This window comes from Heliangelus exortis, chromosome Z, assembly GCF_036169615.1.
Source record: "Heliangelus exortis chromosome Z, bHelExo1.hap1, whole genome shotgun sequence".
NCBI classification, from domain to species: domain Eukaryota; kingdom Metazoa; phylum Chordata; class Aves; order Apodiformes; family Trochilidae; genus Heliangelus; species Heliangelus exortis.
The window spans coordinates 24168301-24194896 of NC_092454.1; the positions used below are offsets into that span (position 1 = coordinate 24168301).

The window sequence follows — 26596 nt, forward strand, 5'->3', positions numbered from 1 at the left end:
AAAAAACAAAAAAAATCCAGCAACCTTTCCCTCCCACCCCTTCCCTGAGAAATCAGACCACAGGGTTTGCTTCTAATGGCAGTGGCATATAGGGGGCTTGTAAGACTCCACAGTCTAGGTCTACCACGGTCTAGATACACAGAAGAATTAGGATTCTATGGGCATTTGGGATGCCAATTGATAAAACCATTTCCAATCATTGGACAGCAGATTAAACCTATGATTCTGAAAGAGCTGCTTAACTCTTCATAACAATATTGACCCCTCTATTATGTATGCTTGGACCCTCATTTTTTCCTGAATCTTTTGAGAATTCAGATGTGTCAGGATCATGTCTAGAAAGTTTATTTCCACCCTTTCTGAACTGTGTGAGGTTCACCCTGCTAGGAGTGAATGAACTTGAGATGTTGTTCACTGATCACTTAACATTTGTCATTTAGACAGGAGTGGAACTTACTGAAACTGCTTGTTACTTTATACAAGTTTTAGAAGAAAGCATGTCCTGTATGTCTCTTTCCTCCAATAGTGTTGTTTGATTCCTCTTTTCTTTATACATCATCCGTTATAAAATGGACTTACACAACCCAATAATTTAATTTCTTAGAAGATATCCATTAAATTCCTATGTGGAAGCATAGAAAGAAGTCCTTACCCCTCCAGCACAGTCTTAACTGAAGTAAGTGCTGCTAGACAGATGCCTGTGTCATTTCAATGTATTGTTTCCAGTTGCTTCAGGAATCTGAGACTCTTGGAATTTTGTTGGAATTTAAATATAATGTTCCTTTGAGCTCTGAAAAAAAGCTACACTCCTTTATAGCAAGATGAACTATCAAACTGGAAAAGTACAACAGTTAATGCACAAAAGCATGAACCCTGAGCTAGTAAGCTGACACTGAAACATATGTGGGGTATATTCTGAAGGTTTAATATGCTCTGTAAATCCTAAATACTACTTTTGCGCTTCTGGATCCCCACTATTACTGTGATGGCTTTATCTTGCAAGCCAAATGAGGTGTCTGCTTTCTATCACATCATGTGTTTGGGACACTGGCCTCTGTCTTGGTCATAGAAAGCACTATGCACTACCACATCCTACTGCAGTAAAAATGGAGAGTTGAAGTTACACGAAATGATGTCAAATGATGAAAAGATTCTTCTTGGAGAAGAACCGTAGCAATCCACAAACCCCTATTCTCATTTAAAAACAAACAAATAAATAAACAAATAATTTTTTTTAAAGCCCTTTAAAAATTAGTTGCCATTCTAGCACGCAAAGTGCTGCTGATTTAAATGTGCAGATGAGTAATCACTGCTGAGGCACTGGGCGTACTATTGCTGTGCCAGACATGCCAGAATGGTCACTAAGTATCTGGTTCTTGCAGCTAGAGACAATGATGTCACCAAGCTAACTAAAAAATCATTGTACCCTTAAAATGTTAAATGAAATGCAGTGTTTTTTCAGAAATTACAAATCTACGCATGTACATTTCTGGGCCTTCCCTGTTACTGGGCCTTCAAGGCCTTGTAGTGCAGGAAGCTGTAGTGAACCATAACTGATGGTTCACTGCTGACTTTGTGCTCCTTCACTCACATCATCTCAAGGAGAGGAAAAAGGAACTGTCCCTGTGTCATCTGCTCCACAAAGCACTCCCTGGAGAAGGCAAGTCTATCTCTAGGTGTACACAGAAGCATATCACTTACACACACTGATGAGACTAGGCAGGTAGCCAAGATGCCAACTATACCTGGACTTGTCCTCCTCTTTGTCAAGGGAGTGGTAGGGCTAGAGATTGAAACCAGCAAGTTCCCCTGACAGAACAAGGCAAATGTGTGAGAGAGCTCTCAGTGCTTCTTTGGGGTGAAAAAAAGCTGTGTACGTTGCTAATCCAGTGCTCTCCCCAGTGGGTATGGTAAAGTAGCAAATAAAATCCACTCCCTTGGTGATTATGATTCAGAGGATGGCACTGAGGAGAGGGCACGTGAGAGGTGGCTGCAAAGCAGGACTGGCTGGAGGTCTGTCGTGATATAAGATGACACGATGTAAGAAGAGGGCAAGGGAGGAGATGGGGTGAGAAGAAAAGAAGCTACATGTGTGTTTGAATGAAGCTGAAATTGTTCATGAGGCTAACAGACCAGGTGTATTTTGGTACTGCAGCATGTTTTGCACATGTGCTTAATCTTCCTCACATTTGCTGACCGGTATCTGGGATCCTGGCTTATTTGCTTTCTCTTTGGAGCAATATGAGCTTTGCCCTGGAACTGGCACGGTCTGAATGCAAGCACAGCTGTAAACAAAGTCTTCCTGTGTTCAGGTAGATTTTTAGCAAAGCTGCTGTGTATTTCTGGCACCACTGACCTGAGCAGATGGCTGGAGTATTAGTTTTTTGTGCCAGGTGAAATGGCAAAGCCAAGCAAGCAATGACAGTTTCACTGATCAGTGTTTAACTGTGCCTTAGTGAAGTTAAATTGGAGCTGCATAACCCAGTTGCATTAACCCCAGTTAAACTGGAGTTGCTTAGAAAGAAAAACAGGGAAATTAGAGACCTTCTCTATGAAGCATAGCTAAATGGTACAAATGGCTCTTCTGCTCTCTTCTTTGTGGTAGGAGCTGAAGATGCTCGGTGTGGTGGATCCTGCCATGGGAAGTCCTAATGCCCTGCAGTGACAAGGAAGCCCAGCCCTGCGAAAGGGATGTGGGATGCAGAGGCACCTGAAGCAAAGCCCTATGTTTCTGGCAAACCCGAGATCACCTCGTGCATGGCTGGTCTCAGAGGTGCATCTGTGGATAATAATTGCCAGAATTAAAGTTTACTGTACTTCTGTGGCAGTCCCAGAGACACTAGAGACCTCCCTAGCACAGGTGCCAGGTGTCATGCAGCACCTGGTGAGAGCAGGATCAGGCATCCAAGTGTGCAATTCTGCTTCAACCACTGCATGACCTGGGGGCAATAGAGCTTCCTGGTCATGCTGGAGTGCAAACTGCAGGCTGCAGCAGACCCATGTGATTTCCCCAAAGGGAGTGGGGAATAATCCTCTTGCTGCTAAATGAATGCTGTATGAAAATGTCCTGTAGAATTCTGAGCAGCGGTGGGACAGAGCATGTCCCATGCAACTGGCTGTTATAAGCAATGGGGTATTTGGGAAGAAGAGGCAGTGAGATGCAGGAAAGCCAGTCAAGGTCAGTTCTGTTTGCACAAATGTACTAGTGTACAAATAAGTACCAGTGATGGTACAGGAGCAGCTGTGTTTTAAAGGTTTAGTGCAGAGTTACATACATGTGAACTTCCTTGGTGGTTTTCACAACCTTTAATGTTGCTTCTATTGTAGTATCTCTCCAGTTTAACACTGGAACTATCTTAAATCCTCATTAATAAAAGCATACATGTTGTTCCTTCTGGCTGTTTGTCCACTTATTCCTTTGTTAAAGGGTTTTTCCCATGATGGGTGGATGAAGCTTGTGTCAGTCACCCAGACTGACTGGAGGAGAGTGCTCTCCAGACTGGCTTACTTATCAGGGTTTCAGTCACCGTAAAAACTTTATGTTCACTATCTACCCTGCCCTCAGCCCTTGTGAGTAAATTGTCACCTACATTCTTCCAGCTCTGGCCATAGTGTTTCATCTTTGCAGACCTAAGATCCTGTAGGGATGCAGATTCTACCAAGTACTGGTGGAGTTCATGGTGCTCCAGCAGTGAAAGAGGTATTTACAGCATCTGTTTGCACTCCTAGTAGAGGTCAGCTGCAACAACATGCCCTGTCATGGTAAGATGGAGGGAAACACTGATGGAGATGCACTGTAAGAACTTTCTGACTCATCCTGTTACTATCTTTCCAGAAAAAGAAAAAAGGAATTTTTTCAATGCCTTTGGGAAAACTAGCATTGTCTGCCCCATTACACAGCTATATGGAAAACTTTTAAGTACAACAACGAGTTGTTTGGGGGGAAAGAATCTTTAACACTGTCTGTCATAGGTGGAAATAAATGTAATCCCATGGAGCTAAAAACAAAGGTTGTATACTGATCAAGATGGATCGAAGCTTGATGGCTTTCAGCCAGATGTCTCTGTCCTATGGATAAAGTTATACATTCCAGTGGAGAGCTGCCAAATTGGTCCTCACTAGGGGAATATGACTGGCACAATTTGAGCTGAGTGGCTCAAGCAGAGCTGAGGTCTTGAGTGGACTGACTGGCCTTTTGTCTGTTTGACCCACATGGCCTTTCAATCAAATTACTCTTCATACCACTGGACTCTGACAATGCTGTCTGACACACTCTCAGGCACCTTCCTCCTTACTTGTGGGTATCTGAGGTCAAAATTCCGTTGCTCCTGAGCTCTGTACCTTGCAGGTCTCCAGCAGGAGGAGTGTTCCTCAAAACAGAAACAAAAGACTTTGCTTTCATTCTTGGGAAAAAGAAAAAACTTGAATGTTCATGGGGTCCCTTGCCAGGAGGACTTATGGTGAAGTAGGTGATGCATGTGCACCAACATTGTATACTGTACTGGCTTAATTCTCTACAGAGTGTTGGTGGTTCTCACCTCTGAAAGTAGAGTAATGCTTCTGGAAAGCCTCTACGGATGATCACCCAAAGGTCTGATGAATGCTTTGTAATGATTCCTCTCATGTGTTCAGCTTTGCTAGGCATTGCATCTGTTTGTCTAGGGCAAGAATAATGAATTATAGCTGGCAAAGTAAGTACGTGCTGCCCATGGAGTTCGAGTGCACTAACAGCACTGTGACAGCTACCTCATGGCTGTTCCAAGCAACAGGCTTTTTAGACAGCCTGGAAGTGGTGTCACAGTCAAGGGTAGTCTGTGTTGTGTAACAGGAGGGAGGGTTTTAATTTATAAAGCACTCAAACTAATGGCTGTTTTTATGCTCTGCTCCCTCCAGGTTTCCATTACGGGTTGTCCCTGCTGATACTCTCAAAAAACAATTTTCTTGAGCTATTTGTGAGTTTTGTGGAACATGTCCTTGCCCTGGCAGTGCAACAGAAGCTGAGGTTAGCTTGATGTGGTGTTTAATGTTTTCCCTTCTGCCCGGTCAGCCTTGCATTACTCTTCCCATTCTCTGAAACTCCCCTCATCCAGTCGTGTTCTTTTTGTGCAGGCTGTTGGCACTGAAGGTACTTCAGTGGGCTTGGCTCACTGATTACAGTGTTGGGCAGAACAAACTGGGCTGAGGACAGAACAAGCAGAGCTCTCATGAACTGCTGCTTGCCGGTAAGCTTGGAGGTAATTAGGTGAAGCTGAGCTTTTCCAGTTCTGCAATGGAAACTGATGTGGCTCTAAGTTAGGTTAGTCCTGGAGCTCTGTATCTTTTTGGACCGCCTTCCTGGTTTCATGTGCTTTCTGGAACACAAACTAAAGCTGACAAATCTGTTCTCTTTGCAAGAGGATATCTTTTAACTGCTTTATGCCTAGGGGAGCCAGCAGTGTACACAGAATGCTACATGCTGATATTATGAAATATTTCAAGGGCACCTCAGATGACTGGGCTCATTAGACTGTACCAGAGGAAACTGCATGCAAGTCACATAGAATACTTCTAAAAATCTCTGCATGGAGGTATTTTTGATACCCGCCCACTGTATTTTCATTACCATTACATATCTTATATTTGGAGAAAGACAGAGATAATGTTCTCCAAATATCTGTAGTACCCTAATAAGCAATGCATGCAAGTGATTAAATAACCATGGTGTCCCTTCACAGTCAAGTATTTCTTTTTCAAGCCAGCAGCTGACCACTGCCTGCCCTAGAGACACTGGAAGACTGAAGGATTTTGTGAGATTTCACAGCTAATACCTGAAGTAAATTAACTGTTGACCCTAGGAAACATCAGTCTGCAATGCACTCAGCCATGGGAAGCCAGCAGCAATTCCATGGTATTTCACAGCTATGAGTTTTATTTAACTTTCCACAGGAACATTTGAAATTATGATAGTAAAAGTAGAAATCAAGATAGTGGAAGGATGCAAAATTCAGCAGGCTAATCTAGTAATACGTTAGATTTATAATGAATAGAGATTCTTTAATCTGTTGCAGGGAGCTACCTGTGGACATTTGAAGCATGTTGCTGGGCAGATTTACTCACAAAGGGTTGATGCAGAATGTCGTACAGGTGTGGGTCTTCCCAAAACAGTTACCAAAATTTTCCTTAGAAACAGACCTTGAAGTGAGAATATCAGATTTTCTCCTTGTACAAGCACCCTCACTTTCAAACCTACAACTCTTAAGTCCTAGTAGTAGTGCAGGCTGGGTACCTGAATTGATTCCTGCACCCCAACTTTGTTTTAGGACTCAGCAGTTGAAGAACTGCAGTTATTTAATTAAACTGGGAAGTGGCACTGTTTGAAAGCAATGAGGAGTCAAGTCTGCTGTGCAGCCCCCATAAAGGCGAGTTTGCAGATAAATAATCTGAGGTGGCAGTAATATGGAGTGTATATTTAATTGCCAAGGCTGTGAGTTACCCTTACGTGATGCTACATGAACTCTGAACCAGAACGCTCCACAGGTGTCACTTCCGTTCAAGCTTTAACAAATGACATGTAATGGCAGAAAAATCACCACTTTCTTCCATTTTGTGTCCTTCAGAACATCTCCCAGAACACAGGTAATTTAGAAGGTTCCTCTCTGCAGTATCTTTTAAAGGCTTTTCCTGTTTCAGAAGCTATAACACAGAGACAGCATGTGAATATCCAGGTTTTTCTCTTAAATCCTCAGATATTCTGGAAGGCCTTTTCATCTTAGCAAAAAAATCAGAACTGTCTGAAATGCTCATGAAGGACTGACACCTGCAGAATTAAAGGTCTGTGTCATGTTTTGCCCAGTGGTCTGGAGGTGCTGTCCAGCAGTATGACATGTCAGATACAACATGGCACTGCAAAAGCTTCAGTCACTGACTTAGCTTCTTTGAGGGAGAAGATTCTGATTTAGCCCCAGGGCACATTTACTTTGCATATTCTCTCTTTGTGGGCCACTCGGATGGTGTTTAGCATTTCCCAGACATATCAAACACCTGGCCATGGTCATGTCTGTTTTCTACCTGCTTATCTCTCCCTGCAGCTTGATAGCAAACAGCCAATCCATGCCTGGTAGAGGGAAGGTGCCAGTATGTTGGCCATAGAACGGCTTTTGGACTGTGGCATTGTCTCCTGCGTTTCTTAGTGACTCCAAGGCCACCTGCAGTAGCATGTTTTTTTTAACTAATCAAAGCTTGCTACATGGCAGAGGGAATTGTCCTTTTCTCCTTTCCTCTCTTTGCCTTGTCTTTTAGAAAGCTATTTCTAGGCCATGTTGTGCTAAGTGGGCTGACACGTGGCTACTTTAGATTTTCAGAAGAAAACAGACCTTTGACTTGAGGGTTTGTAGGGCTGTCCAGCTTGGTGTCATCAGCATCCAACGTAACCCTGTGGGGATCTCCAGGGCCTGGCCCGTGGGCTGGTGGAAGGCTGAGGAAAATTCTTCCTCTCCCGTTACAGATTTGCATTTTCCTCATTCCATGCAGACTGTGTGTCCAGAGTGTGGCTGCAGAGCTGAGGTGCTGCTGTCAGTGTCTCTAACAGAAGTAGCCCAGGAGGTCTCTGTGTGAACTGTATTTATCATGGCTGATAAATTTCTCCTGTGGCCCTGTGCACGCTCTCTGGGTGTGTGGAGACAGACAGGTGAATCAGTCCTAATGACTGATTTTCCATTGGGATGAGCAATTCTTCTGGTTTTGGTTTCTGGGCCATTTCATTCATTGAAATCTGCTATGGTATTTTTATTGGGGAAATAAATTAAAAAAAAAAAGTTGTTTTAGATCTTTTTTCAGCAGGGTAGCAGCTTCTGACTTCCCATCCAGTTTCGGTGCGCCATTTCTTCTGCATTCCCTGACCTGCCAATACTATCTGCTACTGAGAATTTCCTAGCTAAGCTGCAGCAGTGAACACATATTTCTTTTGGAAGCCTGACATTTTTTTAAAAAGTAAGGAAAGGCGGATGATACAAGCATTTTGGAGTAACATACTGCGTTTTCAAAAAATTATTCTTCTCTTTCAGATCACCTCTAATTAAACTAAAACCTCTTTTCTCGGGAAAAAAAAAAAAAAAAAAAAAAAAAAAAAAAGAAAAAAAAAGAAAAAGAAAACAGAAACAGATCCGAAAGAGAAATTTAATCGTTTAGCTTCCATCTTCCTCGGAACACACCCACCCCTTGCGGTTTCCGCGAGGATCCCCCCGCCTCCTCTCGGCGGCGTACTGTATTTATTTAATTACCCACACGTCCGTACCACTGCTTGGACGCACCCGAACCCCATATCCCGGTTCCGCCTGCCCCGCGCAATGCAGATTCTGTCTCTGTCCCGGCCCCGCCACCCCCTCCGCTGCTCTCAGTGCCCGCCCAGGGGCGCTGCCGCGGGGTGGGCGGGGCCAACGGCCTCTCGCGCCGCCCGGTGGCGCTCGCGCGCTGCCCTCCGTCAGAGAGGCGCGCGCCAGAGCGGCGGGAGGGAGAGAGGGAAGGAAGGAAGGAAGGAAGGAAGGGAGGGATGAGAGGGATGGGAGAAAAGGAGGGGAGGGAGGGGAGGAAGGAAGGAAGGGAGGGATGAGAGGGATGGGAGGAAAGGAGGGGTGGGAGGGGAGGAAGGAAGGAAGGGAGGGCTGAGAGGGATGGGAGGAAAGGAGGGGTGGGAAGGAAGGGAGGGATGAGAGGGATGGGAGGAAAGGAGGGGTGGGAGGGGAAGAAGGAAGGAAGGGAGGGATGAGAGGAAAGGAGGGGTGGGAGGGGAGGAAGGAAGGAAGGGAGGGCTGAGAGGGATGGGAGGAAAGGAGGGGTGGGAAGGAAGGGAGGGATGAGAGGGATGGGAGGAAAGGAGGGGTGGGAGGGGAAGAAGGAAGGAAGGGAGGGATGAGAGGAAAGGAGGGGTGGGAGGGGAGGAAGGAAGGAAGGGAGGGATGAGAGGGATGGGAGGAAAGGAGGGGAGGGAGGGGAGGAAGGAAGGAAGGGAGGGCTGAGAGGGATGGGAGGAAAGGAGGGGTGGGAAGGAAGGGAGGGATGAGAGGGATGGGAGGAAAGGAGGGGTGGGAGGGGAAGAAGGAAGGAAGGGAGGGATGAGAGGAAAGGAGGGGTGGGAGGGGAGGAAGGAAGGAAGGGAGGGATGAGAGGGATGGGAGGAAAGGAGGGAAGGGAGGGGAGGAAGGAAGGAAGGGAGGGATGAGAGGGATGGGAGGAAAGGAGGGGTGGGAGGGGAAGAAGGAAGGAAGGGAGGGATGAGAGAAAAGGAGGGGTGGGAGGGGAGGAAGGAAGGAAGGGAGGGATGAGAGGGATGGGAGGAAAGGAGGGGAGGAAGGAAGGAAGGGAGGGATGAGAGGGATGGGAGAAAAGGAGGGGTGGGAAGGAAGGAAGGAAGGGAGGGATGAGAGGGATGGGAGAAAAGGAGGGGTGGGAAGGAAGGGAGGGATGAGAGGGATGGGAGGAAAGGAGGGGAGGGAGGGGAGGAAGGAAGGGAGGGATGAGAGGGATGGGAGGAAAGGAGTGGTGGGAGGAAAGGAGGGGTGGGAGGGGAGGAAGGAAGGGAGGGATGAGAGGGATGGGAGGAAAGGAGGGGTGGGAGGGGAGGGAGAGAAGGGAAGGATGAGAGGGATGGGAGGAAAGGAGGGGTGGGAGGGAAGGGAGGGAGGGAGGGGAGGAACGCACGGGAAGGAGGGAGGGATGCAGAGGCCGGCGCTGGTTCTGCCTCGTCTGGGCTTCTGTTCGCTGCCGGCGGCCTGTGATTTACCGCGAGAGCCCCCCCAGCTGGCAAAGTTGCCTTAAGTGCATTAGCAAAACTGCTTCAGCATCGATCCCTGGTTTTATTCCTCACTTAAATCCAATTACTTAATTTTGCAGACCACGGCCTTAAAAGTCAAACTGCAGTAATGTAATTTGGGCGGGATTAAAAAAAAAACAACCCAAATGCCCTTGTAAGTATTCAGAGAATGTCCTGACTAGTGCTATGGCATACACTAAAATATCTTTTTAATTTAATGCAGAATGAAGTGTATTAATCTAGATCTAATTTATAATCCTGCAAATTTATTCTGTGTTTACCTTTTCTGAGAGTGCAACTAGTTGTCTTAACTGGTTTATTAATGCAGAGAATGTCACTGCACATTTCCCAGCTGTCTTCTTTAGAAATGTCTTTGCTTTGCTTAGTCTGCTTCTAGAAGTCTGGTCAAAAAGTGATTTACCATTGCCCCAGGAGAGACAGATTCTACCTTGAAATTCATGCTAAAATGAATTTTCTGCAAGTGGCCTGGTAAGTGTGTTCTTTCTTAATTAAACGTTTTAGCCTACTGAGATCTAGAAAAATCATGCAGAGGACTTTGTCTTGGGAAAAATACCACTATGTATTTCAGGGGTTTTTTTTCCTTATTTCTCTATGTTTTATTACTGTTACATGCTTTTGAAAAATTGAGTACCAGAGTAGAAAATTTTAGTCTATCACCATGCTATAAAAGCTGAATGGAAACATGTTTTGTGAGAATTTACACTACACTTTGAACTAAAACACAGTTTGTAGACTTGCAGAGAAAATGTTTTTCACTGTCTAGCAATAATGCTTATCTTCTTCTCTATGTTTCTTGTGTGGAATTTGCAATAAAGTGGATTGGGAGCCTGGTATTTGTCTGTGGAGCCCTTTTGCATCTTGGCCTAGACAGGAGACAAAGAAAGAAGCTCAGCAATGGGAAGGACAGGTATTTTCTGTCTTTGACCATTGGACTCATTTGGGGCTGAAATAACCAGTTTTCCAAGTCTGCAAACTCAGTAAGTCCTGGTGAAGACTTTTGAGTGCTTTTGTAGAGTACTGTTTCCTCACCAGAGAGATGAATAAAAAGAATGGCCCAGTGTGGATTAAAGGGGGTTTGTTGGCAGCTCCCGGATGGTGGAGGAGGCAGAGTATCCTTATGATAGTTTAAATTTAACAGTTATAGGCAGTGGTATCCCTGTCACACGTCTGCATGGAGGTTTCCTTGAACAGTGAGTGAATTTTACAGGTGGGTCTGATTGTATGAGGTGGCTCTGAGCAGAATACTGTATTTCACACTTCTTTGGCTATTGCTAAATGAACCCTTGTCTTGGAGCATCTGAGATCTCAAAATGGCTCTTGGCTGAGAGAACAATTCAGTGATGCCAGCCTTGGCTGAGCAGCATGGCCAAACATGCAGCACTCTGCAGTCTGACAATTCCATTTACAGGACAGCAGCAAGGTCGTTTTCACATTACAGAGAAGCCTTGCTGCAGGAATGGCTGGGCACACCACAAGCTCTGGATGGGGAAAGTGATCCCTGTGGGGATGAAAAAGACTTGGGGAGAGCTGGGGAGGAACATCCCCTTGGGTCCATGTAGCCATCTTAAGTCTTTCAAGAGTAACTAACTGAACAAGAATGCAAGCTGATCAGTGTGCCTACTTCCTACAAAGAGATGCAGGCCATTTATCTTGCAGACAGCCTGGAACAAGACAAAAGGCTATTTCAGTGCACTTAGCTTAGACCAGACAAGGAGTAGGGGTGGAAAGAATGGTTCATTTTCTTAGCTGAGGTTGCATCAGTGTCACAACCGTGCTTGCCGGTCTGTGGCTCCCTGGGTCTCATGGCTCTGACCACTGGTGACCTTGTGGTTTTATAGAGAGATTTCCAGTCAGCAGCAGAGCCTGCTGGACATGTTAACAATGTGGGATAAATACAGATTTATCTGGCAATGTGCTGGAAAGGAAGAGAAGAAGGACAAGAAGCCACATTTGTTCTCCACTGTCCTTTAGAGATTTGGGCAAGCAGGAATGGAGGATCTTTCAGCTGCAATGAACTGGCAAAGAGTGAACCTCAGGTTAAATGGAGGGACTAAGGTGAGGAGCAAGAGTGTTTGGAATAATGGAAGAACTAGTGACAGAATGCTGCTTTTTGTGAAGGGTACACAGTTATCTGCATTGTGAAATTTGGCTAAACTAATGCAGAAAGTGGAGAAATTAGGAGAATTTTACCTTCTTGTTAATGAGTCATAAATAAGAGGAGCACCAGCATAAAAGCCAGCAGCTATATTATTATGTTTATTAAGTCTCAAATAAAAGCCAGCTGCCTCAGCGAAGAATTGGTAATAGACTTGTAGTGGTGAGGATATTTATTTGTTGTGGTGTTTGATAGGTGCAAAACTACTTTGGCAGATATGAAAAATAATCCATGGCAGTGTAAGCTTGTATTTGTATAGCTAATTCTCTACCTGCAGGAGAAATCATGTGCTTGGGAGGTGTGAGTTGGCTATTATTAATTGCAGAGTTTCATCAAGATTAATTGTTCCATTCACCTTTGCCCATTATGACAGCTCATCCCATCTGCCCTAAAAACTGTCTCAGTTCTTGGTCTTCTGGGGTGCTTCCAGCAGCTGCTGTTCAGGAAACAGTAAATTGTGTGCAAAACCCTCCTGTACCATTCTTGCCCTAGTAATGTGACACAAAACTTCTCCCACAGTGCAAAACTTGGCCAAAAGCCTAGTGAAGTCATCAGTAGGAATAGCAGAAAGGTATCATTTTGGTTGTGAGTAATAGATTGAAGACTTTGTTTTCAGAGAGGCTGTATAGATCAGGAAAAAGTAATGATTACTACCTTGAAAAGCTTGTGGGCTAGAGATGCATTTAGTGTTCAGCACCTTTTGATCATTTCTGTGTTGACATAATAGAAAAATGGTAACCTTGTCTTTTGAGATGCTAAAGGCTTCCAGGGTTCTAAAATGTAATGCTGTGAATTCCCCACTCTCCAAAGCTGTTAGCACTGGTCCATGATTTTCTGCTCAGTTTTCAGCAGTGTTGGTTTCATAATAACAAAGGCATTTTCCTTTAGCTGACCAAAAAAGAGCTGTAACAGTACTATAAATCTTCCTCTGTGTATTCATTAAATGACCAGTGTGCATGTACAGGTATATTAAGATTTTTTTCCCATGACCCAAAAGTCACAGTTACAGGTCACCATTGAATTTTTAAGGTACCAGATTGTTCTTTCTCTATAGAGTTGGCTTTCTCTAAAGATGTTGGATGGGTCATGGTACTGCTATGATGAATTCAGTCACAGCCTTTTTGTGACAGTATCTGCCCTTCTGCAGTTCCCAAGCCTCTGAGAATTAATAAGCTAAACCACAGTTCTTCATGGGCATCTCTGTGATGGTAGTCAGGTTCACAGTTTCAATTAATCCCCCCATGACAAGGCCCTGGGACAACCTGGAAACATGTAGGAATACACTTGATTTGGCATGCCTCTTAATTTCCCTTGTTTTGAAAACCACATTATGTTGTGGTCTAGTGATGATTTGATTTAGCAAGCATGTAATTTAGAATGGCCTTGCTGTTCCTCTTGCACTGCCCACATGAGCAGTATAGAGCAGCCTCTATGCACTGTGACACAAAAAAAAAAAAAAAAAAAAAAAAAAAAAAAAAAAAAAAAAGCATATACTGCAGAGGTGAAAAGAGATCATAAAAGAAAAACTGTGGTGTTGCATCAAATGGAAGCTTGGAAGATTTGAAACCATAAGAGCGAAGCCAATCAAAGTGCAAGACCTCTATCTGCACAAGAATGTTATAGACTAGCAGTTTACCAATGGAGAAAGATTCTGGTTTTTAACTAGTCCATACTTTATCTCACTTGGGAAAAAAAAACCCGAGAAAGTTCTTTGGGAAAAAAACCCATCTTTTCCACCACAAGTGTATCAATGGGAAAAATGCATGTGCTTCCCAAAGTTTATTGAAATATATGTAAAACATCTGGTAAAGGGAGAGAACTGGTAAAAGGAGCTTTGAGCCTACTTCTTTGTAGAAGAAAAAAAAAAAACAAACCACAGATGTTGATACCCAGCAAGTTTCTGCAAAGCACTGAGAAATGCTTCTTTAGAAGCTACATTTTGTGTAGATGCCAGGAGCTGGAGTATTTCCTAATATGTCTGAAAACTGTGCACCAGGAGTTGTCAGTTTGTGCTGTGGGAGAAACCAACCACAGGCATGGTACTTTCTAGTAATAAAATCCTCTGGTTTTGTTGGTGGCAGAACTTTGCACAGAACAGAAACAAAAGCTCTCTACTGGCCCTGAGTGCAACACTCCGGAAGTGCCCCATTCATACGCTCAGCTTGCTTGATTGTATGTGAGGAGAAAAAAGTATTTTTAAGATTCAGTAAAGTTGTTACTGCCACAAAACAGTGATTTTCCAGCAGATGGGCAGTAAGGGCTCCTCCAGATCATACCATGGCTTTTAGTGTGCCACTGATAGAGGAAATTGGACAACCTGAAGAGTTCCAGGGAAAAAGAGACAGACTTTTCTGGCACCCTGTGGGACTCCTGCTTGAGAAGACAAAGAAAGTGGCTGGAGAAATAGATGTCCCTCTGCTAGAAAAGCAGTTTATCTCTGCTTGGTAGAATGTTTCTCAGGAGATGTTGTAGTTGATTATTTTTCTGTTCTGGTAGCACAGCAGTGGAATCTTAAGGTGCTCTCTAGTGAGAAAAGTGATAATCCTTTTCTTCAGGTTTTTGCTCCTTTGCAATTGCATTGTTGCCTGCAGCACAGCATTCCCTGGGAGCTGCCTTTGAGAGGGTAACTTCCCACACTGGTGGACTGTGAGGGTGGTGTGGGATCTCTTGTAGAGGAGAGAAAGCAGTGGCTTACTCCATTCAAGAAGCTGTTTCTCAGGACATTAGGGGATGGTAGGGGATGTTAGCTTAGCAGCCAGCATTTCCTGGGCTGCCAAACCTCTGTGCTTATAAACACTTTAGGGCAGTGTGTGCAATGCAGCAAATGAGTTGACTGACCTTGTCATCTGGACACTACCTTTGTGAAAGAGTTGAGACTCTGAAAGTTGCTGTTCTTCCAAATAAAAGGACTTGGGTAATCATAATCCACATGAAGTGGATTTTGTTCATTCCTAGCCAGTGTTGCTTCTTTCAAACCATGCTGGGTAAGTGCTTCAGAGCCAACTGAGTTTCTTGACCCTGTGACAAAAACTGGCTCTTGTTACAGTTTCTGGGTTTGAAGAGAACCTACAAGGCCAAAGCAGGTTGTGACTTAGAGCAGTTATGTATGTTTGAATTTTGATACAACCCGAAGTCTTGCTTTCTAATGCCAGTGTCTGTTGTCCTGTGAAATTTGTGGCTGTTGCACTGTAAATTGGGGGATCAGTCTCCTTGGGAAAAAAATTGTTTGAAATGAGAGTGTAGGAAGCAGAAATGAGAAACTTCTGATGTTGATGCTATTAACCTGGAATTAAGCTAAACTCCAGTTGCAAGTGGAACCATGCTCTTCCCCACACCCCTTATAATATGAAAGCATAGCTTGTCGGCAGTGACATCACTTGCACACAGAAGTGCTAGAGTGGGTTTTGTGAAAAACAGATTTCTTCATTTGGTGTTCTTTCTGTGAAATATTTCCCTCTTTTCCTATGTCATTAAGAGATGTTTTAAGATTATAGTGTTTTCTAAGGAATTAAGTTTTATAATGAACTGTGACAGTCTCCACTGATATATGCGAAGATGGTGATTTTTGAGAGGCAAAGTTTGAGCTGGCCTTCCTGCTAATGGGCTTTTGCACACTATAGCAATATCCGATGATCTTCTGAACAGACAGAATGTGTGGTGGGATCATGGAATAAGCCTTCCAAAGGGCAGGGCAATAGCAGTCTGTGCAGAAAGAGAGGGGGGAAAAAAAGAATATCACAGGCAAAGTTAGAGGGGTTGTCTCATGGCAGCTTGAGGAAAGACTGAGGTCACTCTGGGTCTTCCACAAACACTGGTGTTTTGCAACACCTTTTTTTTTCTTCTTCCTACCTTTTCAAAATTTTCACTGCTTTATTTTTTTTCACTCCCATCTGAGAATGAAAGGTTAGCTCTAAAAATAAACTGCTGAAAACAGAAAAAAAAGAAACCATCAGCCTCTGCACACACACACGTCAATAGGAGAAATTAATTTTTTATCAAAATTGAGTCACATAAATATTAAAACTAAAGAAAATTAAAACCCTGTTTTCTTAAAATGTCTTTCTGGATACAACTGGCAGAGATGGAGCTTCTACTTCAGGCTGCATGCATATTACTTTGTTGTGTATTTATCCTTCTCTGGGATCCATTTTTCATTCTGACACTTGTGTTGGGCTGAATGATTCCATGCAACTAGTTCTTTAGTGCTTACCCTTTTCTAGCTTATGCAGTTGTCCATTGAACTGCCACTGGTCCTTCTTGAGACTTGCACCAAATTCCTTGTCAGGATCAGAGGAGATTTCCATTCACCCTCATAAGTGGCAGCGATTTTACTTTTCCCCTGAATTTAATGTTTTGGATGGGTCTGCCACGTACCATGTGTGTGTACAGATGGAGGGGATACTACTTCCTTTCCCAGCCGCCTCTTCCATGCTGTCTTCCTGGGGACACACAACCTGTTTTATTTTCATTTGTTTCCTGTTCTTATCCAAGTTCCTTTTCTCAGAGTTTCCAGCCTCACCGGGACTCTCATCATTTCTCTTCTCACAGGCCCAGTGGTGATTCCCAAATGAGAATTTCAAAGGTGTTGAGACTGCCATGGAAGAGTCAGGGTAAGCTGCAGAGGTGAGGTGCACACCCTTTTGTGTTGTTTTCCAGATGATTGCCTTTTGCTGAGTGGAGCTGAGCCTCCTCATCTGCTGTTCACACCACAGCGAGGCATTATTTTCAGGAAGCTCTGTGAAAGCTTCCTAGTACTGCTCAAAGAGGATCAGGATAAGAGGTTTCCTCTGCTGTGTCCCTTCAAGTGACCAGCTGGCTTTGAGGTATGAAGCTGTGAGAGAGGCACTACATTTAGCTGTGTAGTCCCTGTTTCCACTTCTATATTTTTGAGTCATCTTACACCACTGAAGCAGTTCCTGCCTGTACCAGTTAACTTTATCCTTCCTGGCTTAACTCCCTTACAACTTACCTAAGTAACAAGACCTCTGCTACTAAGTGGTCCCTTCTAAGACCAATTTTTTTTTCTCATGCTGAGAGAAGACAGCACTTCTGAACACCTAGTCTGTCTTCCATTGTGTACTACTTACAAAAAATGGGAAAAAAAGCCCTTAAGGGGTTATACAGGGATTTCCCCATGGGATTTGTGTATCATTCTGGTAGTGTTTTCTTCAGAGCCTCCAGGTTTTAAAGAATTAGAAGAGGGCTAAAGAATTTACAAAGTTGTCCCATTCCCATTCAGTAGACATTCTGTAATTTGGTACCTGACAGAAAATAGATTATACAGAATCACACAGAATCACACACAGAATCATCTGGGCTGGAAAGGACCGATGAGTTCATCAAGTCCAACCCTTAATCCACTACCACCATGGTTACCAGATCGTGGCACTGTGTGTCACATTCACCACCTCCCTGGGCAGCCCATTCCAATGCCTGATCACTCTCTGTAAAGACTTTCTTCTTAATATCTAACCTAAACCTGCCCTGGCAGAGCTTAAGTCCATGCCCTCTTGTCCTACTGAGAGCTGCCTGGGAGAAGAGACTGACCCCCCCCTGGCTACACCCTCCTTTTAGAGAGTTTTAGAGAGTGATGAGGTCTCCCCTGAGCCTCCTCCAGACTGAACACCCCCAGCTCCCTCAGCCCTTCCTGACAGGAATTCTGCTGGATCCCTTCACAGCCTCCTTGTTCTTCTCTGGACCTGCTCCAGCACCTCAATCTCCTTCCTGAGCTGAGGGGCCCAGAACTGGACACAGGACTCAAGCTGTGGCCTCCCCAGGGCTGAGCACAGGGGCAGAATCCCTTCCCTGGACCTGTTGGCCACGCTGTTCCTGATCCAGGCCAGGATGCCATTGGCCTTCTTGGCCACCTGGGCACACTGTTGGCTCCTGTTCAGCTTCCTGTCAATCCAGGCTCCCAGGTCCCTTTCTGCCTGGCTGCTCTCAGCCACTCTGTGCCCAGCCTCGAGCTCCCCATGGGGTTGCTGTGGCCAAAGTGCAGGACCCGGCACTTGGCCTTGTTGAACCTCATCCCATTGGAATCAGCCCAACTCTCCAGGCTGTCCAGGTCTCTCTGCAGAGCCCTCCTGCCTTCCAGCTGATCCACACTCCCCCCAACTTGGTATCATCTGCGAATTTGCTAGTGGTGGACTCAGTCCCTTTAGCTAAATCATCAATGAAGATATTAAATCAGGGCCCAGCACTGATCCCTGGGAGACACCACTGGTGAGCGGCCACCAATTGGATCAGCACCATTCAGCACCACTCTCTGGGGGCCTCCAGCAGTTCCTAACCCAGCACAGAGTGCTCCTGTCTGAGCCCTGGGCTGACAGCTTTTCAAGGAGAATGCTGTGGGAGACGGTGTCAAAGACCTTGCTGAAGTCCAGGTAGACCACATCCACAGCCTTCCCCTCATCCACCAGGCGGGTCACCCGATCATAAGAGGAGACCAGGTTGGTCAGACAGGACCTGCCCTTCTTAACCCCGTGCTGGCTGGGTCTGATCCCCTGTCCATCCTGTAGGTGCTCTGTGATTGCCCCCAGGATGATCTGCTCCATAGCCCAGCCAGGCACTGAGGTCAGGCTGACAGGCCTAGAGTTTTCTGGGTCCTCCTTTCATCCCTTTTTGTGGATTGGTGTGACATTCACCAACTTCCAATCACCTGGGATGTCCCCAGTGAGCCAGGACTGTTGGTAAATGATGGAGAGCAGCTTGGTTAGCTCTCCCACCAGCTCACTCATCACATGTAGACATACACTTCTGACTGAGGACTTTTCAGGCCAGGCCAAATTTTGTACAGGAGCAGTGTATACATGCAGTTTTCTAAAACTATATCATCTACTTGGTAAGGTATGTTTATTTTGTCTTGAAATTTTTTAGGGAAGGAACATTTCAAAAAATAGTCTACTTCCCAAAATAGTCATCTTTGATTCCAAGAATTAAAGGAATAAAAGGCCAGTGTTCTGCCTTCTTTCCCACAGGTGGTTTACAGAAGTCTCAGATTTCCTATAACCTGAAGGAAAGGCTGCAACATTTTATTGTTGGGAAGATTTCAGAAATTTAGACTACCTTGGTAAATATAATTACACAGTCTGTTGCTTGTTGCAGCACTTATCAATGGAGTGAGTGTGCGTTAATCATGATATCAGTCTTTCAATACTATTTGGTATTTAAACTTCTGTTCACTCTTCAGGCAATCTGTTTTATATTGCAGCAGAATTTATGTCAGTGTTTGTGCTCACAACTTTACAGCCTGTAAGATGTACACCATAAATTTCAAATAATGTGTAACAAAACATGTCAGAATCAACACTGCTGTGTTCATGGAGAGAGCATCATCAGCATATGCACCATTTGTTTGGGGAGAGAACACTGGAAACTGGAGAGAGAAAAAAGTAACAGATACTAAAGGCTCTGTGTACTCTGTTTAAGGTCCTGTCCTGGTATGTTTCATGGTTTCTGTCATGAGTTATTCCACTGTAAAACTGGATGCATTGCCTTTTCTGAAAGAAAATCCAAGCAGTCTGGAAGATGGGAAGATCTCATAGTCTTCCTTCAGTTCAGTCTCCTGGTTTTGTGTGCCAAGTATCTTAGGAAGCATTTGGTATCTATGGAGGGGATGGAGTTGAACTTGGCTGCATAATAAGATTGGATCTGAAAATACATTTTTGAAGTGAATTGGCCTTTTTACTAATCCAGAAATGTGACAAAGAAGAGCTGCTGGCAGTTGCCAATGCTTGCACCAGTAAAATCAGGGAAAATGAGAGTGTGGCTCCATAATGTGAAGTGTTCTTCAAAGCAATCACGTATTTGAGAAGGGATGGTCCTGGTACGATATGCATTGTATGCCTAGTATTTGTGTCTCTAGCTCTTTGTGTCTCTAGCTCTCGGGTACAATTGAGCAAGGTGTATCCCATTTCCTTAGCTCTGCAGTTTTGTGCAGTCCCATGAAGGACAGGGAACCTTTTTGAAGTCTGTCAGCTCCTGTCCTCTCCTGGTTCCCAGACTCAGTCTCATGATGAGTTTCACTGTGTGCTTGTCCATGGGTGATGCAGAGGTGGGCCAACAGTGGGATTCACGTGTCAGCAGCTGCCTTGCAGAACAATACTAAAGCTGCCTGTGTTTGCTGCAAAGGTCTGGTCTCTGATTTTGATATCAGTGAGGTACAGAAATCCAAATATGTGACAATCAGCAGTTTAGATTACCTTGGTAAATACAATTATACTATCTATTGTTTGTTGTATATAAATAATACTGAAGCATTGCTCTAAGGAAGATTTTATGTGAGGAGGAAAAAACTCCTAAGCAGAAAACATAAATTTCTCATGTGATGATGGATTTTCTGATTTTTAATTCTGGATTTAATGAAGTAGTAGTTTTGGATAAAATTACCTTAGAAGTAATAGAATTAGGAGCCTGTAAAGTCTCTCCTTCCTCAACTGGTAAAGCATAAGGTTTTTTAGCTGAGGCCTGTTACAAACTTTCCAATGTATCCTAAGGACCACAGAATCTGCAGTCAGGGAGAGGTAGATGTTAAAGAGCATTGCAGACCTCAGTGTTTTCATATGGAGGTGTTCTTATTGGAACCAGACACTGTATAAATAGGTGACATGAGGACAGTTTAGCAAACTGTCTGTTCAGATAATCAGAAATAGTGAAAAACAGATTCTTCAAATTCTGTTAATTTCCTGTGTAAAACCTTCCATGTTGAGTAGCATGTAGAAGAATGAAAAAGTAAACTGTATGTGGTGTTTACAGTTGAGACGTGAAGAAATGGTATAGCTTATATAGAAGCAGAATCCAGTGGCAACCATGGTCAGATTTCTTTTTTTTGATTGCCTTGGGAATGAAATGAATCACACAGAATTTCAGCCTAAAATGAGACAGATAGATTTGAGAAGTTTAAAAAGATCCAGTCAAATCAGCATGTGGTACTAGTGGTTGAAATACAACGTTGCATTATCCCAAATCTTGTGGTTAAATGCAAAGCTAAATTCACAAATAACTCAAATTAATCAGTGCAACAGGAAGGCTGTGAACTCCTACACTCATCTGTAACCATGCTTTTGAAGACTCTGAAAGGCTAAGTAGCCTCTTAATGTGCCTAAGCAATGTATGCATAAATAGGAAGCTTGCTAGCAAGTAGGTAGGTAGCTACCTGAAAGTACTATAATGCCAAGGAAGTCAGATTTGAAATTGTAGTAACTCAGTCCTTTCAGTGCTATTACTCTTCTGAAGCCTGGTAGGTCCAGATAAAAATATTCTAATCCATGATGACAACAGAAGCTCACAATGCATCAAGTGCAAATGCAACTGATTTGTTGACAGAAGGTGCTGTGGAGAATCTTTAGAACTACTCACTCAGGACAAAATAAAGCTGCCTGAGCAGAACTGCTTAATTTCAGTGGATACAAGAATTTATTCAGTCCATGCCAGTGGTAAATCAAATCCTATAGCAGTGTCCATCCACTGCTTAAGTTGGCAGGAATTCTACCACTCATGTGGAGCCAAACTTCTCTAAGGAAGGAGATGAGTTCTTTTGCCACTGGATTTGCACTGACAATGCAGTAAAGAGATACAGGCCTGCCCAGGAGATTTGCTATTTTGACTTGTGATGTGTTTTGGAGATTAAGGACCCAAATATTTGGTTTAGTCTTTACTTGTTGCTGTGGCCAGTAAAACTGTGAGTTCCATAGCTGTGATTCCTGCCAGAAATGTCAGCCCACGAGGAGAGGCTTTGTAGCCTGATCTAAGTCTGTTGTTTACTTTTAAATTATTTTGACCTTTCCTAGAATTTCATGGCATTAAATTTTTACAATAACTTCCATCTAGTGCACAGGGGAAAGAGCAGGATTTAAAGGAATTATAAGATCCATTCTGGCACTATGGTTTTAGTAGAGGTGGGTTGTCATGTGCTGTCACGGTGTGCTGTCATGGTACTTTTGCTCAGCAGATGGCAGTGCCAGGGACAAGATGGCAATTCCTGCCTGTTAATGTTAGTCAGGACCCAGCTCCTTCTCTGAGAGGATGCATGCGGGCGTTGATGTGTGAACAGTTACGTGGGAGCCACATGCAGTCAGATCCCAAATAACTTCTAAATTTCAAAGTTGTAGCTGTCTTCCAGAGAATGAGTTACCAGGCAAGCTCTCCCTTGAGACCAGCTCTTGGGTGCTGCCAGCAGGATTTGGCAGTAGGACCTCCATGTGGCTCCTCATGTGGTTCCTCATGGGAACATGTTGAACATGACATGGTGATTCCAGGTAGGGCAGTTTTTCCTTGTGCAGAGGAAAAGGCTGAGGTTTCCTTGGTAAGTCTGCTGGCATGTAATAGGAGCAGAACTGTCCAGAACTGTACCATACCTGAGGTACTGAAAATGTTGGCTTGTCTTTGATTTGCTTGAAGGTGCAATGATGGCTCTGTAAAGGCAGGTTAGAAATAAATAAACAATTTCCCTGGAATAATCTGTCCCTTCTAGGGAAAGGAAAGACATCTGCAAGTCTTTCAGGCATTTGACTGGCTAATATTACTTAAAATGTAGGCTTGTTACATTTCTGTGAGAACAGCTGGGAGGTATTTTTGAAATTGCTCGTGTGGTATTTACAGAAATTTAACAGAATTTATTTTTTTCTAATTTTAAGCTATTAAGCATCTAGAGAATTTAATTCTTCTAAAGGCAATTTGCTATTCTTAAACACCATTATTCACCAATATAAGCCTTCCTTGTAGTTCATAATACTGTCCTTATTCTGTGACCAGCTAAAACTTTAATGAGAGGAGGCTGAAGAGAGAGATGGAATCACTTCATAATTCCTCTCTCCAGCCTTGGCTGTTGAAACTTGCATGCACAGATGGGAGAGATGACCTGTGCTTGATTTGTCTGGAGCAGCAGGCAAGTGCAGTAGAGGTCTTCTTGGGGTTTCTCTTTTGTGGGGATATTGTGATGTTTCCACATACTTCTTTTCAGTCTGAAATAATTATATCAGGCTGAATGTATTTCTGAGACAAGTTTCTCTTAGTTTTCAGCAGCCTTCCTGTTGTAATCTGGAAGCCCCAGAACTGTCAGGGAGGGATTATTATAGGACTAACTATATCTGTCAGGCAGTTATCTGTAAAAACAACTGGAGGACAAGCATCTTGTCTCTAGCTCCTGAAAGATGAGGGGTTCATAGGAAAACTTTGGAGACTGAGGCCAGGACTGATCCCTGCACACTCAAATTAGACAGCATGGCCCAAAGGCTGTGAGGGAACTGGTCCCACTGTCTTGAACAGCTACACCATCAGTCAGGCAGCTGATGGGATGTTTGATGAGGGTGCAGAGTAGCTTTTCCCAATTAAGTTAAAGTTTGTAATTCCTCAAAAGGGGCTTCAGCAAGTGACTCATGCTTCCCTCTTCTTATGGGGCCCAGACATCTCTTACTATAGCAGCAGGTAGGAGAGAGGGCTGGCACTTGGTAGGACTCCTGTGAACAGCCCCCATTGTAGTGGTTGGCTATCCAACATAGTGTGTAAATTTTGGAGTCTGTAACATCCCTTCTAGCATTTCAGGTGTGTAATCACAGTCTGTAATTTAAAAAGTAGGGGTGATGTTCCTGTTTTACATCTTTTTTATTTGGTACTCTTTCTGGGGCCAGATGCTGATATTTAATATAATATAATTTTCTTAGCTGTCTCCTAGAACCTGCCATTTTAGCTATTGAGCCTGGAGTGGGAACAGTTCATCCTTTTTCAGCTGCTTTATTATTATTTTTTTTAATGCTGTCCCACTGGGAAGGAAGCTGACACTGCAGGCAGAAGCCAGAATCACTAAGCAATGTTACTGCTGCTGGAGCTTGTCCTGCAGTCTTGTATTAAAGCTGTTTGCGACATTTCTACACCCACCCCTAGTTTTGTTTTGTTTGTTTGTTTTAATGTAAATTATGGTACTTTGCAACTTAATTGCTGTGGGCTTTATGAAACTGCATCAAAGACTGAGATAATTGTGGGCTTGCCCCCTTCCTATTTCTGGATGCATTTTGAAATTCTGTAGTGGATGTATTTAATTTTTTCTAACTTTGTATAATTAAATTATGAACTAAGATGAAAGAATCAAAGAAAATCTTGCTCTACTTCAGTATGGAGCTGTTTCTAGTGACTTTCTTCATCTTAGGAAACCTTCTGGCAGTTTGGGCTGTTTTCATAACAATGATCCTGAGGAGATTCTCACAAGTAGAAGGCAGTTACCAAGCTATTGTAGCTGTTGTCCTCAAGTGAGCTGACAACCTCTGCTGATGCTGATTTTTGCTTCTTGCCATGGCTACAAGACGTGCTTTGGGACTGGGAGTTGAGTGAAGAGAAAGGTCCGACAGAAACATTTGATTTAACCCACTTACAGGTATGAAGTATGGGCAGCCTATACAACCTACCCAGCTTTATGTGAGAACCACCTTTGTGGTGGGTCAGGGAAAGTTGCTTTACCATAACATACAGGAATTTGTGGGAAATAATCAGTTATGGGACCCATTTAGGAACAAGAACCTTTGGATGGTAGGTCTGGCTCACTGCAGGACAGCATCCTATGTATTGTTGTAATGGGCAGCAAAAAGCTGAATCCTTAGGAAATACACTGCCAGAAAAATATGCCTTTTCATGGACTTGGAATGGAGCAGATCCATCAATCATTATTTCCTGTGGGGCTCTGTGAGTCCAGATACTCATATAAAGATGTTCAGCAAATTTGGTGAAGGCAGTCTTCCCCTGACTCTATGCTGTAGATTAGACAGTTATATCTTCATTATCCTACAAGCTTGCTGCACCTGTTTTGTCACTGGCTCCACACAACTGTGAAAACTGTAACTTATTCAGCAGTTCTAGTGAATAAATTCTGTTTTTTGGGTTTCTAATTTTTTTTTTAAAATTATTTATGCAGGATCCAGCCTTTCGTTGTGTGATTAGCTCCATGAACATGAAGAGCAGCAGATGGCTCTGCCAATATGCAAAATGTTATTTTCATCTGGTAGAATGTCTTTGTTATTTTTAGCCCCCTCATATAGACCTTTGCTATTTTGTCTCATTGTTCCTGTTTTATTTAATTCACTGTGGAAATTAAATGATGTTCTAAAACACATGGTCATATAAACAAGAAATCAAACCTACACAAGAAGTCAAACATCCTCCTGTTTCCCCCCAGATAAAGAAGGCCAGGTGGTTGACTCAGAAAACAAGATTTTTTTGTATATTGTTCAAGATATATAAACTGAAACCCAAACTGTTAGGCACAGGTTTTTACCTTAAAATAAAAAGATTTCCACTCTCCAACATTTTGCAGGGTTATCTGTGTGGTTCACAGTCTTAAAAGAATATTATTGGCTCATAGCACTCCAACTAACATCTGTGGAACATAAAGATATCTAGTTTATTGTCATGTCTGTTTAAGGGTATTCAGCATAGCAGACAAATTCAAGAGGTAGGAAAAATAATAAATAGGTGGATACACAAGCTTTAATAAGCTGACCAGAGGTGTTAGGTCAGGTACCTACCACGAAGGTAGCCCCAGAGGCCTTCAGCTAGAACTTTCCAATTAATGAAAAAAGGGAGAACAGAACTATCTTGGGTGTCCTGGAAAGGAATAAATTGAGATCCTAGAGTTGGCTACTGGAACTATTCAGACTTATCATGGGATTTCTTAAGGGGAATATGGAAATATGTGGGAATCTTTATAAACTTTTTCTTCATGCATGTGGTCTTGCTACCCTTTATTGGATACATCACAATCAATGAGACAAACCCAACCTAAGAATTTGCTAAGGGTTTTCTATTGGCTTCTCACACATTTGGAGATCTGTGAGGGAATTGTATGTGGTCATTATACTCACTGCTCAAGTGTCCTGATCAGTAACAATTTATTCCTGTCTGGCTCACCAGACTTGCTCTTCAGGGGGGCTATGTTTTATTTAATCTTCCTTTTTCCATTGATATACCTGTTAGAATTCCATCTTGTTATGCTTCACATCCCTTGCCAAGTTCAGCTCTGGCTGTGCCCTGGCCTTCCTGACCTCATCCCTACACAATTGGGCAGCATCTCTATACTTTTCCAAAGATACCTGTCCCTGCTTGAACTTTCTGTACAGTTTCCTCTTGTCCTTTAGTTTCACCAGCAGGTAGCAGCTCAACCATGCTGGTTTCTTCCCTTCCTTGCTAGATTTCTTACACCTGGGGATCAATATCTCTTGCATTCTATGGACAGTGTCCCTGGAGATCTGCCAGCTCAACTGTTCCCTTGCCCCTAAGGACCAGTTCTCAGAGTGCTCTGTTGAGTAACTCCTTGAAGAGCTGGAATTTTGCTTTTCTGAATTTCAGGGTCCTGACTGTGCTCCATGACTGACTCATGACCCTTAGCACTGTGAATTCCACCAGTGCATGGTCACTGCAGCCCAGGCTGCCTCCAGTCTCAAGATCCCTATTAGCTACATCGGTGACAATAGGTCCAATATTTCATCTCCTTGGGTGGGGGTGTCTATTTCTTGTCTGAGAAAATTACCATTGAGGCACTTCAGGATCCTCCTGGATTGCCTATAGCTTGCTGTGTTACTTTTGCAGCATATGTCAGGCTGATTGAAGTCCTGCAGCAGGATGAGAGCCTTTGAGCATGATGCCTTCTG

The 26596-nt window shown here is 43.6% G+C and overlaps 1 long non-coding RNA gene across 1 annotated transcript; it reads right to left on the reverse strand.

Moving 5' to 3' along the window:
• Nucleotides 1-5890: 5890 nt before the first annotated feature.
• LOC139789933 (uncharacterized) lies at nucleotides 5891-7765 on the reverse strand. Its single transcript, XR_011723302.1, has 2 exons — nucleotides 7048-7765; nucleotides 5891-6672 (listed from the first exon to the last, which is right to left on the reverse strand). It is a non-coding gene; the product is annotated as an uncharacterized lncRNA (long non-coding RNA).
• Nucleotides 7766-26596: the final 18831 nt, after the last annotated feature.